Genomic DNA, 16,610 nt, shown 5'->3' on the forward strand with positions numbered 1-16,610 from the left:
GGATTACTAGTGAACGGTTATTCTACATGGGTTCCTTTGTACACTGTCAATCACTGTTAGAAACATGGAGGCACACAGAAGTTTCTGAGTTATAGGCCTGTGGGTATACTCCTTTACTCATACTGGCTGGGGGGTGGGGAGTTACACTGGCATGACAATGCATGAACAATGTGGTGCTATGCTGCCACTACCTTCCTCCTTTGCACTGCACATACTGCTAGTAACTGTTGTGCAGGGAGGTTGTTGAGGTAATACACCAAGTAGACATGGGGGACATGGCAAAATAATTGCAGTAGTCACAGCTTGGGGAAGATGTCATCCCTTGCTCACAAGCATGAAGAACACTAACCTCGCATCTGCAGGTGCAGGAGTTGGAGGTTCCCCTTTGATGCTTGTGTATTCAAGTGAAATACCAATAAGACATCGGAAGGGAGCAATGTTAGAAGATGCTATTCTTCATTTGTGCACTGTGTTCTCTTGATATAAAAACAGACTTTTCCTTACTGTTCCAATCATTAGAATCCCCCTTTGTATGTCCAGTATTTAGCTTAAATATCACAGAGAGAGGGGGGGGAGAGCTTTTTGTGGTATAGCAAGAGATATAGGTGCCTTCTCTGGGGTTGGTATAGTGCTTTGGACCTGTGACGGGCTGCAGACTAAATCAGCATCCTCAGGCAATGGTAGGGTTCAGGTGTGGATTAGGATATTTGTATTTGCATACTCCATGTGTACTATAGAATTGTAAAAATATATGAGTGAGCAGCAATGAAATCTTACTCAGCACCAAGGGCTGACATAGCTCAAGGGGACCTTGAATATGCCCCATTCTACCCCCAACACACCACTGATGCTTCCCATTTGAATGCTGGTGTCAGAATTACACTGGCCCACTTCTAGCCTAGCACCACTGTATCTTATTTATTATTTATTTATAATTATATTTATATACCGCTGCTCACAGTTGTCTCATGACAGTTCACAAAAATTGATAAAACACAATAAAGTCCCCAACAATATCCTTAAAATATAACATCACGCTAAACAAGATGGCGAACCATAAAACACCCCTCGGTTCAGCATGTGGGTCAAGAAACTGGGAGCAAGGATTCTAGCTGATCTTCCTTGGTCTCAGATGGAGATCTCAGATGGTAATGCTGGGGACGCCGCCCTGGCCTCAACCGTATGCCTGGGGGATGAGCTTGGTTGTGGCACATTTCCACTTACCTTGGTGTAACTTCTATCAGCATATAATTGAATTACATAGTCAAGAAGCTTAGTTGCCACCCTAGGCCATTCAGAGAGAGCCTAGGATAGGGCTGTGAAAGAAACACAGCTTTTCTCATCTCTCATTAATGGTGGATAGTGTTTTAGAATCTGACAGACCAGTCTGAATGGTTATTTTTCAGGGTTCAGATGGATATCAGGGGGGGATGTAGAAACCCCATGGTTCATAGTATACCTGTCACCAACTACCCATTTGCTCTAGGGATTAGAGATGACACGACTAGTCTGGGAAGGGTGGTGTGTGCATGGAAGCAAAAGTGGTGCAATTTTGACACTCTGCTGTTCTTTGGTTTTGCTGCTCCTAGACCATTTATGCACTGGAGGTTTCATGGTGGGATGCAGGCTGGAGTTTTAGATGTGGCAGGTTGCCCCACCTCTTCCTGCACCCACACGGGTGAGCATTTGGCCCGGTGCACTTCATCAACCCCTGATTTGTACTCCTGCATGAGAGCTGGTGCAGTGAAGTTCCCAGTGCATAAACGGTCCTAGAGAGGCAATGTTTTACGTTCCTGTTTCTAAGGATGCAAGGACAAGGAATGTGCTGCCTGGTTTCAGTGCTGATGCTCATCCTTGGTAACAAAAATGGGTGACCTAATTCAGGACCTATTAAAGCTAGTCTTCAGCTGGATGTGACATGGACAATGACCTTGCATAACCACTAAAGTCATCTTTGGCTCACTCAGAAGCAAAAAAAGCCTAAATCCAGAGGCTGCCTTCAGTAGCCCCTGAGACTTCCCATGCCTAAATCAGGAACTTGCTCACAGTTCTCCAGTGGCATCAGGGAGCTGTAGTGATCTCATCCACCAATCCTGCAAAGGTACCAAACTGCTTGTTCATATTACAGTCAGTGTGTCTATATTAAGAACATTTCACAGGCTCCTGTCTTCTGGTTTAGTTCTGTGTTTCCAGGATCCAGTATCAGAACACACATCACTCTCTCTGTGTTAGTGATGGAAAACTGTAGACCCCCCTGCCCTAGATCAGGCCCATGGGAGTGACCATATGATCTGAAGGCAGCTAAACATAGTATTGCTATATTTAAAGGGTAACCTAGTCAGACAATGGTACAAATGGGAGCCAGGAAGAGGAGACTTATAGAAATGTTTCTGAGGGGTAAGCTGATAAAAGTAGGATTCAGTAGGATTCTCCTAATGGGATCCTGAAAATAGATGTTATATTGCCAAATTTGCAGCCCTGCTGTTGAGCTAACATTTCTCGTGTAATTGCCAAGACACCTTCATATTTCAATTCCTGCCATGCAAAGAGAAATACAATCCCTGATACCAATGAAATAGTCCCACCAGACAAATCACCTAAGGTAAACCATCTCATCCACAAAAATAACATGACCACTGAATAACAGCTAAGTAGCAAACAGAGCTGGCTTGAGGATTAGGCAAAACATTGTCCAATGGGAAATTACCCATTGCAGGCAGTCATACCCGTGTGAGTTTTATATAGAAAACTACTGCTGAGTTGGTTTGATAGATTTCTAGTGCAAGATAAGAAAGCTGATGTCTTTCACTAGACCAAATGTCATGGATATAGAGCTTGGCAGTTAGTATCTCCCATTCTAGTAAGTACTGAAAAAGGCTCTTGGCAGGCCGACCAACTTCATTGCCCTCTGATAACCTGTTACTCTCTGATGCACTGCCCCAGTTATAACAATATTCATAGGAAGGGGGAGCTCAAGTGGGCTTCTGTTATGCAATCACCAAGGTATCTTCTATGGTTTCCTGTCACAGTCTTAGGGCAGTTGCTTGGATGGTATCCTTAAGTAGCCTGGTGGATATTTGAATGCAAGGGAAGAAATCCCTTGAGAAGGTGAAAATGCAAAATGAAGACAACGGAGACCAGATGGGGGAAGAAGTGGCCTAAAGAAACAAAACTCAACTCTTAATTAGTCTTTTCATGCTAATCCACATCCTGTAGCGAAAGGAGTATTAATCCCATAAAATAATGCACTGAGCAAAATACCCATACACCGTGCTTTCCCAGGTGTAAGACTGCCAGCTTCATAAAACAAACATGCTAGCAAGCATAACTACTGCACAAGAAGGCTAAGAATGACCAATGTCAAACTGTGGTATAAAATGTGTGAAAACATGATATAACAACACCATGTGGAACCTTAAAAAATGAGAAAGCAGTGACCATACTAGCACACACTGATACAAACTAATTTCAATCCAGGCATTTTTTTTCCTGAAGAAATGTGTTGATGGGAAATTGGCAATGGATTCTGCTGCAGTTTTTGATCCATCCCTCATTTCCAGATCCAAATTCCTATCCCTCAGCCATTCAACTAGTATGTTCTCATTTTTTCACTTAAACTCTGGCATATCTTCAAGACACATATTGGAATGTGACTGTTTATATGTGGCTTTCTATGTGGTTGGAAGCTTAACCAATGTTGATGGATTATGCAACTAATATCTATCAATCACATAATAGAGCAACTTTCGAAGCACTGGCACATTGGGGTTGAGAAACATCCTAGTTTTGGAGTTTTAACTATTTTTTCAGAGATATGGTCACAACTGGGAATGTAACATAATTTGTGCTAAAAAGCTAAAACAGGTATTATCAAGAAGTCCAAGTCTGAATTCAGTGAGTTCCCAAAGCTGGCATACACAAGAAAGCATCCCTTGTTATATTAGACATGTATATATAAAATGTTTTAGAATAATTATTAAATTATAAATTTATGTATTACAATCATAGAATCATAGAGTTGGAAGGGACCATACAGGCCATCTAGTCCAACCCCCTGCTCAACGCAGGATCAGCCCTAAGCATCCTAAAGCATACATCTCTAAAATCATGTAGCAAAAAAAACCCACAAGAAAACCAGCTTAAATATCTGCATGAGATGGCACAATCTTATGGCCATGAAAGGGGCCTTTGTCGAACACTCTATATGTTGCTGTCCACTGCAGGATAACCTTGTCATAGTTGAGGCTAAGAATGGGCACAAACTGGTTCATGACCCTAAGCCCATGAATTTGGCTGCTTCATGCCCCCTGAACCCAGGTTCAGAGGAGTTGTCTCCCTTGAACATTTCCTAGACTTTTTGTCCAGTTGGGTTTGGGCCATTTAAACCCATTGCTCATCCACCTTGCCAAATGGAGGGAAGTGAAATGGAAGTTTTAAATGTTGGCCACCATTTCAGCCTCACAGTGGTCAGGTGTGTGTGCCCCACTGTAAAGCTGGAGCAGCTGGAAGCCATTTCAGTGGCCTGTTTATTTCCTCCAGTTTCCAGGTGGTAGGGAGAGAAATGGGTCACTAAAATGGCTGCCAGCCCTTTAAACCCATAAACTGTGACATTTAAAGGCCTGGTAGCCATTTAAAACCTCATTGCACTCCCCCCTTCTACATGGAGGAAAGCAAAATGGAGGTTTTAAAGGACTGGCAGACATTTCAGCCTCACAGTGAGGTGTATGCACCTGTCTGCTGTGTGGTTCCCTGCTTCTAAGTGAGGAGAAAGTGAAACAGACTGACCTGAACTGGCTGGTTTGTTCCATGGTTTCTGGCTTGGCTGAGTGCAGGACTCCATTTGGAATTTTCTCATTTGTGTCCATCCCTTGCTGAGGTCTTTAATCCATCAGAAACCAAGTGAGTTTCCTTCTCAAGCTTCTCAGGCCATTTATAACATCAGACCAACAGGCATCAGGTGATGATGACAATCCAATTAGAACACGTTCTTGCTAGAGGCCTCTAGAAAATGACTTCATCACATCTCATTCTCTCCCCCCACCCTACAGTTTACAAGTTCTCATGATGAGCCAATTATCCCATTCCTTACTTTGGCCTGGAAAATTATAAGAGGCTTGGAGGCTGAGAAGCTTAATTAGTAAAACTTGAAAAATTGAATGAGTCCATTACAACACACATTAACCCTTGGAGGGAATCAAGGGTGCTTTGTCTCATAGGTATCAACTGAAAAAGCTCACTGGCATTGAAACTTTGTAACTTTCTCTCCAAGATTGACTTCTACCAACAAGTAAAAATTTATTTGTTTCATTTAGTATTCCCTCACTGATTCATTAGTTTTCCACCCTGGTTGTGTATTTTTATGTTTTGTTTAATGTTTTAATGTTAAATGTTGGACTTTAAAGACAGCATAGAAATGCTTTAAACAAACAAACAAATAAATGGAATTTGCTTACAAATTGTATTATTGCAATATTTATGATCCGGGTGGCACTAATGGGTGAGCCTCTGGTCAGAAGGAACACTATGTTCATGGGATCTCATCTCATTCTGTATATGGCAAAGAAAAAAAGATGTCAAAATTCTGATATGTGTTTTTGGGAATATGCAGAGAACCATTTCCAGAAGGGCATCCAGCCTGAATTAAATATTTCACAATGGTTCCCAGAGAGTCTTGTTCTTAGGTTTTGGCAAATCCTTAGTGGAAGGTAGATAAACAGCTGAGGATAAACAATCTAGCTTGTATGTCTATTTTTCTTCTACATCTTTCTGACCTACAAAAGGCCTCAAACAGGATTACATAATATACTGTAAAAAAATTCAGGACTTATTCACACATTACAAAATCCATGTGGACTACCAACAGATATGATCTAGGGGTTCTGAGTTGGGAACTTGCCCAAGCCACATGTTATCCCAATTAGGATCATGGTGTTAGGGGGAAGGAGCTTAAGTAGGCTTGCCATTTGCCACTCACAGGCCCATTATGCACGGGCCAGAATGCCCGCGCTTGCGGCAGGAGCGCTTCGGTTAAAATCACCGATAACGCTTCTGCCACCACCAGTGCGGGTGCCTCCCAGCCCAGGGCTACAGAAGGCCCACGGTAAGCGACCGCAGGATCTTCTGTAGCTTCCTGGGTAAGCCGGGGCTACGGTGGGCCGGCACTGTGCGTAATCGCCAGTGCCAGGCTTGTCGGCCTGCCCAGCCCTGACCCCATGGTTTCCCTGCAGGGACACCGTGTGCCCCTGCAGGCTCCGCGGAGCCCCGGAGCTGGCAGGGGTGACCCCCTGCCCCCACCTGGGCTTGCGCAGGGGGCCTGGGCCCCACACTCCCTCCCCGGGCTGTCCAAACCTCCCCCCCCGCCATGCTGGCTTACTTTCTGGCCCCGGGGTTCAACATGCGTACACGGGGAACGGCGGGGTATCCTGGCCCGCCACAACAAGACAGCGGCAGCATGCAGTAGCTGCCACCATGCATAGGAGGCCACAGTGAGTAAACTCACATTCCATGAGCAGGACAATGAAAGTGTCTGATTCTCACAGGTATGTGGAACAAATGCCTGCTCCAGCAGGGCCCCTTGGTCCCTCCCTCCTCCCTCCCTCTGTCAGACAAACACACACATGCAGACTCCTTCCCTCCCACTTTCCCTCTCCCTCCTTCTCTCTTGCTTCCCTGACCTCTTCCCTGGTCCCTCCCCCACACATACATATCCCCAGTGGAACAAACAGCACTTCTCCATGCTCATTTCAAGTTGACAAAACAGCAGAGTAGGGTTGCCAACTTCCAGATGTGAAAAGTGAAGAAGGCTGATCAAAAACGGCTTCACAATAAATATCAAACTTCAATGCCTTAATTGTCCAATTGTAACCTTCTTTTATTAGTTTAAATTAATCAAGATCAAGCTAGAATGGGATCCAGATATTAATCCCCATTTTCTAAGCTTTTCTCCAGTAGCTTTTTACTCTGTATACAAATAAAACAGCAGTATAAATTAATCTCTCAGTAAGTTAACAATAATCAATGAAATAATAATAATTAATTATTAATTATCCCCCCTCTGTATACAATCTTCTGATTTTTAACAATTATTTTCCTCTTACACAGCTTAAATAATCTATAAAGAATAAACATTGCACCATAAATTGCATGTATAAACATGTATATAACTCTTTTCCTTAGTAATAAAAGGTATTTGATACAATGTTACCTGTGTTTTTTAGTTAATAGTATACTTTGGCCAAAGACTCCTCCTCTGTAATGAGTCGCACTCGGGTCCTAACTGGTAAGCGATCTGGGACCAATATAACATTGCGAAGCATAAATGACAGGTGCACTGAGCCAAAGTTATTTAAAGGAGTAGTCTCATAAAAAGCATGTAAAATCCCAATATGTGTTTAAGCCAGTGGGATGTAAAAGCATTCTCTTTGGATGAGCGATAGGGTTGTGAGTTTCCTGCATAGTGCAGAGGGTTGGACTAGATGACCCAGGAGGTCATTTGTTGCAACTCTATGATTCTATGATTCTAGGGCTGACTGAAGAGAACAATGAAAACTAAGCACACAAGATCAGACTAAATGAGACACAAACATATATCCTCCTATTCCCATTGAGGGGATTTGGAGAAGATGTTTTAAAAACAAAAATGTAGAAGGCAAGGAGAAAATGGGAAAGGGCAAAGTTTAGTTCTTCTTGTCCAAACACTCCATTTTTATTTTTTTTAAACAGGCACTTCATCCATTGGTTTAGTGACTGTGTGTTAAATGCTGTGAACACTTCAAGGAACCACACAATTGCCAAATATTATTAGTGTCTTTTTAAACAGGCATGCTCATGGGGTATGCCAAAACCTGCCTCAGTATTCATTCACTTTAACTATAAATAAACTTCTAGCATTACAATTCAAAGACCTGTATGAATTTCACTTTTGCCATTGGAGGGGAGTACATTTAAATTCTTGTTGGGTTCATGAGTATATATATTTAGGCTGATTCGGTTCATGTGGTCCTGGGTACTTGCATGAATTCACGGCAGCTAACTGCAAAGAACAGATTTGATTAAAGCTTCCCCTGAACCTTTTGAAAGCCCATCTTTCCTGTATACATTAAACTGCGGTCAAACATTCTAGAGGATTTCAAATGTGCTCATTAGAAACAACTCGGACATTATGAAGGTCTCAGTCCATGGAGAGGGTGTGTCAGGTCTTTGGATCCCTGGGCGTAAACAAGGGCACAACAAATTTTGTGAGTATAAACTCTCTAAACCTGTAAGACTAAACTCCTGTGACATATTTATGTTTCTGCATACACAAATTACATTGACTCTCACACTCTCCTATCTCACTGAGTCGCTGGACTTCAAACAGAGTGCAGAAGGCAGCTGGATCCACTAAACAATGACTTGGGTACTGTGAACATGTGCCAGGTAATAAGGGGGAGAGTCACAATTAAAATGTCAAGCTGTATCATATTTCCATAACAAAGTCAGAGAGGATTTCCCTCTCTGCTTTTCTTTCCCTTTCTGTTTACCCTGTTTAGAGAGCTGAGGCTAGTTTTTCCATGCTGTGGTTTCCCAGCCGTGCCAGAGATGTACACAGTATATCATTCAGACAACATTTGCTTCCTACACAAAATAATTTGTTGAACATACAAATTTAAAATGTGCAACAGAAGCGCTGAAGATTTCACCGTTAAAAAAGTGATGTAATACGAGTCTGCGTAGAGATTTCTGGTGCTATTTGTTGCCCTTTCTTTCATCACCATCGTCACTTGCCTTTTCTCTAGCAAATCATCAGCACACCTTAGTAAACATTCTGTTTCTATCTCTAATGAAAGGTCTGCTCACCAGGCCACTACACTAAATGAATTCTGAAGTAAATATGTGTCAGTGCATTTGATTCAGCCAAAGCTGCTCATGGACCTCAGGATTCCATGTCAAGGCCATCATTGTTCCTAAGAAGTAGCTGTAAGATATAACCCCCCTCCATGACATCAGAGCAGGTGAGCCAATGACAACCAGAAAACCAGAGTGATTATGTGACATCCCCAACGTGCTATTACCACCACTTTTACAGATGCTCAAGAGAGAGAGATTAAAGCTAAAACGAAACAACTACTCAAAAGTAAATTAAGTTTGCTAACAATTTTGCCCCTGGGATATGTGTATACTGTAATTATTTAGAAAACTGATATCCTGTCTTTTGTACGCTGACAAGGAAACTTACAAAGGGAAAATAATTACTAAAACAGTATTAGACAATCAACAACAGATCAAGTGCTGTCTGCCAGGGAAAAGCTCTTCTCTTAAAGGCTGAGGTTCCTACCTCCCCCTGCTCAGCACTACCATGTGGCTGCTCAGGTCTGCAAAGGTAGCTGCTGCCAGCATACCTAGAGTAGTCCAAGTTTTAGAGACAGGAGGAAGGGGAGTGGTTGCTAAAATTCTGTGGTTTCACTGGTCACTGCCCAACTCATAACCCAGGAGCTCTTTTTGATGCATCTGTTTCCAGCTTTATTCCTGTATTCCTAGAAAGATGTAATGACTGGATTTCTGCAGTGCATTGATAAGAAAATTATTATCCCTTAGTTCCTGTCAAGTGAATTTCATAGCAATATAGACCCCCAAAGCTCACATCCTCTCATAGCAGAAAGGGAGGAGAATTGTATGTTCCTTTGGAAGAAGTATCATGTATCTAGAACTCTCCGACAAGGTGTGAGTCTGTTCAGGAAGAGGATTACTGAGCGTTGCAACAGTGGATGACTCCTTGGATGCCATGAGCACAAATACAAAGGTAGAAGGAGAGGCTTTATATTGAGAACATAGCCTTACAAGAATCTGCCGTGTTTGCATGGAAAAGAGATCTATGATGAGTCAAATGTTTTCAGACATTGGCATCCAAACTGAAGGAACTTTTCTACATCTAAAATGGAAGTAGTAAGAAAGCTATATACCACAAACAACAGGCAAACATTCTTAGAATTAATAAGGCTATTTATGGACCCATACTTTGAATGGAAACTTTTGATTTCTGTATCTTTTCTGCAAGCTTTTGTAGTGAACTAGTCAGAGGAATAAAATGAAGATTTTCAGTGGTATAGTCATTAAAAGAACTGCCAACTTCTTAAGACCAGAATTCTCAGGGCCAAATTGATTGAAGTCTGGTTCATTTATACATGGATTGCAATATTAACTTAGAACATTTACGCCCTTCATCACATTCTCAAGTTTGGGGTACAGCATTTAAAACAACAAAATACAATCCAACAACATCAAAGTCATTACAGAAAATACCCAAGAGAAGACTAAACTGCAACCAACTGAACTCAATCAAAACAAGGAAAGGGACATTTATTTGGAAAAGATCTAGTGCTGGCAAGCAATGAATTTGGAAGGTTGTAATGTCAATGGCTGCACTCCCTTTTAGATTCAAATCTGTTTCAAAATGGGAGTTGTATCTGCCCCAGAGCATCCCAGAATAACAGCCATTTGCTACCTAATAAAGCATTAAAACTTTACCTTTGCAAAGGGGTAATTGGTATTGGGAAGAGCTTCTTGGATTAAAGAAAGGTTCATTGTGGGATTCTCATTAGTTGCAATCCAATCCCATCCTCCAAGCTATTATTTCCTATTAAGGGTTACATCCCTTTATAGTAAGGTGACCAGATTTTAACACTGGTAAAGCGGGACACCATTGACTGGGGGGGGGGTTCTTGATTAAAAATTTGATCTATATGGAGCAACAAAATGTTTCATAGAACGCATAGACCACAAAAATAGTATTGTAATATATATATATATATATATATATATATATATATATATATATATATATATATATATATATATATATATATATATATATATATATATATATATATATATATATATATATATATATATATATATATATATATATATATATATATATATATATATATATATATATATATATATATATATATATATATATATATATATATATATATATATATATATATATATATATATATATATATATATATATATATATATATATATATATATATATATATTGTTTCAACATAAGTACACTTTGCCAGGTGCCCCCAGATGTCCCTCCAAAAGTGGGACAATCTGGTCACCTTACTTTATAGTTCAAAAGATAAGCAAAAACTCTGAATCCTATAGCCCCTGGCAGGAAATTATGTCCTGGAAGGTGGGATTTGCATTTTCACTTAAGAAGCGGCTCAATACTGTACCTCTCCTGTGGCTAATAAACCTCCTTCACAACATGTTATCTACTCCCCCTACCTCACTTGTGTCAGTTCAGAACCTCCTGCTAAACATTTTAGGACTGAGACCTAAACCCTGCAGACTGCTCTTATGCTCCCTGTGAAAGCTTCCTTTACTCAATTGTGCAGGGAAGATAATAACATAAAGAAGGATTGTGAAGGTTAACAAGTTGATTTTAATGAGTTGATTTTTCTAACAGGAAAACATTAGCTCTACATTGCCTTTTAATTACTTTTACAGCATTTGGCTTGAACAGGGAGCTGGGACACAAATACTTTCCTTGAAAAGCAGCAGATGGTCCATGTCCCCTGGCAGAAGCTTTTAAGCTCTTCACCAGTACTTTTTGTCCCTGATAAATTTCTCTTACTGTAATAACGTGGCCAAGGCTGCACAACATTTTCTCTGACTGGCATATCATGAGTTTAGTGAAATTACATCCAACAGCTGGGTGTGAATTTGGGCTCGGGGATTCGCTTGGCAAAGGGATTCGTCAGAACAAACAAAGTTAGCAAGCAAATGAAATGGGGGGAATGCTGTAGAAGTTGTGTGCAGGCTATGTAAAATTATACAAATCCAGGTTTTTGTTTATACCAGTAACTATATTTGAGTAATCTGACCAGTAAACACTTATTAGTATGACTTCTGTTATACAAGGAATAATTCTAAATATGCATGCAATGGCATAAATTCTTATAGTATTTCCCTCATCTGCCATAAGTCAAAACTGCAAACAATCAGATCTCACAATGTGTATGTTTTTGCACAACTTAATCAGGTGAGTAGGTGGAAGGGATAGCCTATAAGGAACAAGGTGCAAAGTAGGTGCTGCAAAGGAACAAGATGAGTGATTTTTGTTTGTGTTTACAAGGGATTCTTAAGACATCTTCAGATGGGCCTGTCAGTCTGGACAAGATGTCAGTACATATCCCAGGTGCATTTTAGCATGTGAGTCTCACAAGCCCCTTTTCAATTACAAATGTGCCATAATACCAGGAAGTAGAGAAGAGCGAAACTGTAACTGCTTCATGGGTAGGGGTGCCAACCTCCAGGAGGGACCTGGGGATCTCCCAGAATTACAGCTCATTTTCAGGCTACAGGGACCAGTTCCCCTGGAAAAAATGGATACTTCGGAGGGCATTATACACCACTGAGTTCCCTGTCCTCTCCAGACTCCTTCCCCAAATCTACAGGAGTTTCCCAACCTGGATCTGTCAACTGTACCCAACCCCTTCCTGGTGGCCAGAGGAGATCTGGCAACTTTTTTTTTCACGTCCACCTTTCACCTTCCTCTATCCATGCCATTTACTTTACTGAGCAAAGTCATGTGGTTCTCCATGAATAATCCATATTATTTGGAGGTCAAGCTTACAATTACTAGTTCTTAAAAATTTTACACCCTGAATATTTGAGTAAAATTTAGAAAATATTAGTATTAAAAATATTAATTAGTGCATTACTTTAAAATGATTTCCAAGGGCTGTCAATACCAATGTACATTCAAGGAGTCACAATTTAATTAGATGTTCTCTGGGGACTATTAAACACAGTAGGCTCCATGATATTTATTTATTTAGTCGTTTGAGGTGTCTATTTATAGCATCTCTCTCCTGCATACCTGAAGAGGTATACAGTATTAAAAATTACAAAACAATAATGTAAATAATCCATATTGATGCAATATGAATCTCAAATTTCACAATTTATCTGAGCCTTGTGATGGATTTGCCCCCTCATATCTTGCAGAAGTGTGTACTCGTGGCGATTTCCATAGTGGCAAAAATGATGCTGGTGTATTCGTCTGCTGCCCCAGATCATTCCTTGCTCACTGATCTCAGTGTCTTACTGTGGATGTTCCAAAGAGGTGTCAGGTAAGAAAGCATAGTTTACATGAAGGGGAGAGATTAACATTTTCTTAACTTTGTGACGGACTATATATTACTTATGCCTGTAGTCACAGTGGGGAGAGCTGATAAGAGCAATGCCCCTCCCCAAACTTGTTCTGCCCCATCAAACAGCCTTGAAATAGGTCACCTCATCAGTCAAACCAAAGGCAGACTGCCCCCTGCTGCAAATAATTAGAAGGGTTGAGCCCCAAGAGCACTCAGCACCAGCAAAGGCAATGGTGGGTGGCAAAACAGCAAAGAGGTGCTGACTGGCCAGCTAAGCACAGAGGAGCATAGACAGAACACAGCTGAGACAAGGTGCTCATCGGAGCAAATGAGCTGGCCACTCCCATGTGGCTATTCATGTTGAAGGTGTTTTCACACCTCCAGACCAGGCTGCCCTGGGGCTACCTGCAGACACCCAGCTGGAAATGCTTGCCGTGCTTGGCCTCCAGCAGCTTCTGCCTGAAACCATCACCGCTAGGAGAATGGTAATTTATTGCAATTCCTGCAGTTTTCTTAGCTCATACTGGGAGTGGCGTTTTGTTGGGCTGAAGTTTAAACAGGCTGTTTCAGAAAGCCCTGAGTGACCTGTCTTCCTGTCCTTGGGAAAGGAGTTCTGTGAGCAGGCTAGCAGGGTTATGAAATGCAGCCTGCTTGTTGGTGCCAATAGTTGATCTCAGCTCATTTTCTCTCTGTTTATATCCTAATTGCCTTGTAACTTTTTTTTAAAAAAGGCTTGTCCTCCTTAGGAGACATAAACAATCCTGTGCAGCTTGACTATGATGCAGGTAAATAGAGACAGCAGTGTTGCTAAATATACATATTCAGAAGTCTACTTGGAAGTAAGTCTCCTTTTATTCACTTGGGTTTACTCCCAGGAAGCAGTTCTTAGATTACGGCATCAGTGAGACCGACTCAGCCCCACAGTTATGCACACTGCCTTCCTATTTATTTTAATTGGCAATTGACTGTAGTCCATGGGAATGCTTCTGGTTTGCTCTGATTCTGACTGAAGTTGCTGATGTTTTCTGCAGACCCAACTGACATTAAAGTGACAGCTAGAAGAGCAGTTTAAAAGTTGGTAACTTTAATTATGTTCATGTTTAAGGCTTAGTTGGAATACTAGTAGCCATCAAAATCATGGACATCTAACATATATTAAAATGTGCTTAGTTTCCTGCAAGCATTTGCAATTCATGTATTTGCATACATTTGCAGTTTGCCCAGTCATCCAGTCATTAAGGAGGAGGGTGTCAAAAAACGATCCAACCCAGGTGTCAAATGCACTAGGTACACCACTGGGAAGCATCACGTGCGTTCATGCTGGGATTGCTTTTGCTCTTCAAGGGTTTTCCTAGATCTTTATCCTGCTTCTGTGTAACAGAAACTTGATGTTTAGGCATTTATGGGCAATGCAGCTTTAAACCTATTCCCATGTCACCTGAAGTATCACCAGCTGATTTCTTCAAATCAAGCTGCTGTTAAAGGCAGAAGAAAAGACCAGACTTTGGTGTAGTGGTTAGGAGTGCGGACTGCTCTCCCCTGCATACAGCCAGCTGGGTGACATTGGGCTTGCCACAGCACTGATAAAGCTGTTCTGTCCAAGCAGTGATATCAGGGCTCTCTCAGCCTCACCCACCCCACAGGGTGTCTGTTGTGGGGAGAGGAAAGGGAAGGCGACTGTAAGCTGTTTTGATACTCCTTCGGGTAGAGAAAAGTGACATATAAGAACCAACTCTTCTTATTTTTCCTGATCATTTGGCAATCATGCATTGGAGTAGTAGGTTAAAAATCAGTACTCTAAAGAGGCTAAAGAGGCTTTTGTAAAGTTGGGGCAGCTTTAAAAGAAAGACAGCTCTGTTTCCATAAGAATTAGGCAGTGGGGTAATACGTAATCTGGATTTTAAATCATGACATTCCCTGTCGAACCAACTTCTGGGATGTTTGTTGTGGGATTTAGCCACATTTTTAGATTTCTGAGAGAGTTGGTCACAGAGGTTGGAGACTAAACTGTCCAATAATTGTACAGCTCCCTACGGTGACCAGATTTTAACATTGGTAAAGCGGGACACCATTGACCGGGGGAGTTCTTGATTAAAAATGTAGTCTATATGGAGCAACAAAAAGTTTCATAGAATGCATAGAATGCAAAAATAGTATTGTAATATATATATTTTAAATTTCAACATAAGTACAATTTGCCAAGTACCACCAGATGTCCCTCCAAAAGTGGGACAATCTTGTCTCTGTATCTCAATGGGTCATCAACATTCATTAAGGAAAATCTTATCTTGCTAAACAGGTCTGATGCTAAAAGGTTGCCAACTTTTTGAGTAATATTATGAAACCATGAGATTCTGGGCAAAATACTCATATCATCTTCTAAAATTGATAGTGGTTTGGTCAATTTTTGTTGACTATCCGCTAGCGCCCGCTGTATTTTTTCTACAGCGGGCTTGATTTCTAGTTACTATATAATCTATAAACTCACCTAAAGCAGGGGTAGTCAACCTGTGGTCCTCCAGATGTCCATGGACTACAATTCCCATGAGCCCCTGCCAGCATCTGCTTTCCAATTTCTGGCTACAGGCCTGATATTACCCCTCATAGCCTATGTATACATCTTGCCTACTTTTTATATATTTAAATATTTATTAGATGCCTTTCTTTCTTACAGAGCTCAAGATGGCTTATAATATTAATAAAATAATACAGTATAATAATAATACAGTTGAATTTAGGGTCATAGATAACAATGGACAAACAATGTCACATTCATTGGGGGTGAAGTGCTGTTGTTGCCAGATGCAATGGAGCAATGTTGTATGTGTGTAAAGTGCCAACAAGTCATAGCTGATTTACAGCAACCACAGCAAGGCGACTGAAAAAGAAAGGTGGTTTGCCATTGCCTTCTTTTGCATTCCTTGGTGGTCTCACATCCAAGTGCTGCTTAGCCTCTATGATCTGATGAGATTGGGCTATACTATGCTGTCTCCCCTCCCCAGAGCATTATTACACAAGCCTAGTATTACATCATGATACAGGTGCAGGAAACATAATGAGGTGTGACTGGGATAGGATTGGAGCAGCTCAACTGTGCAGCATCATAAAAGCATTTTGGACATGCTTGAGATGGTAGCCGGAACATAAGTAATGTACAGAATTCACTGCCTCCAGATATGACAATGGCCACTAGTTTAGATGGCTTTGGAAAGGATTAGACAAGTTCATGGAGGATTATATCTATCTTTTGATTGGCACACCAGAACACACAGCAGGTTTTGTTCAAAACCAGGGAAGGTTACTGAAGGCAGCTTGTTGAAAGAATCCTGATTTGTGTAAGAGCTTTTAACTAGTGGATATGCAAGGGACCTTCACTTGAATGTAGCTGTTGGTTTACCATCCTGGTGATCGAAAGTTGATATAAAAAACATTGCATGTATTTCTGTGTGTTTTAAAACA

Source organism: Paroedura picta, chromosome 1 (assembly GCF_049243985.1).
Source record: "Paroedura picta isolate Pp20150507F chromosome 1, Ppicta_v3.0, whole genome shotgun sequence".
Classification (NCBI taxonomy): Eukaryota; Metazoa; Chordata; class Lepidosauria; order Squamata; family Gekkonidae; genus Paroedura; species Paroedura picta.